Source organism: Alligator sinensis, unplaced genomic scaffold (assembly GCF_000455745.1).
Source record: "Alligator sinensis unplaced genomic scaffold, ASM45574v1 scaffold512_1, whole genome shotgun sequence".
NCBI lineage: Eukaryota > Metazoa > Chordata > Crocodylia > Alligatoridae > Alligator > Alligator sinensis.
This window is the reverse complement of record NW_005842063.1, coordinates 189,324-189,751: the sequence shown is the minus strand read 5'-3', so window position 1 is coordinate 189,751 and position 428 is coordinate 189,324. Positions and strand designations below refer to the sequence as shown.

At 68.7% G+C, this 428-nt stretch overlaps 1 protein-coding gene across 5 annotated transcripts in view; it reads left to right on the top strand.

Annotated features, from left to right (window-relative positions):
* The window catches only part of PHC2 (polyhomeotic homolog 2), a 40,591-nt gene that overhangs the window by 35,386 nt on the left and 4,777 nt on the right, over positions 1-428 (top strand). The gene's annotated exons all lie outside the window — the stretch shown is intronic.

The following is a 428-nucleotide window of genomic DNA, read 5'->3' as shown; positions in this document are numbered from 1 at the left end:
TTCCCCCCCCCGCCGCCACCCAACAACAGATGGGTGCCAGGGGAGGGGTGCTGGTGGGGCAAGGGGCGCCCCCTTGTGGGAAGACGTGGGTTTGCCAGCAGCATTTGTATATCTATAAAACATCACACGGGGTAGGTTGTAGCTGTGTTTGTTGCAGGGGTGCCCCAGGCAGGCAGCAGCGGTCTTGGGGAGCCACGACCCGTCCTTTGCACGCTGAGCGCCCCCCCAGGGTCTGGCCCTCGGCCCAGGCTCCCGCGGCGCTGTGCCGGGGCGCGCTCTGCTGGTGCTCAGCACTGCGGAGCCCCTGGGTCCACTGCTTTCAGCAGGGGAGGGTTCCCCTGGCTGGGCTCAGCCCCGCACCCTTCCCTCGCCCCTGTGGGTGCCCCCGCCCCTTGCACTGGCCATGTGCTCGCCCCCCGTGCCTTGCT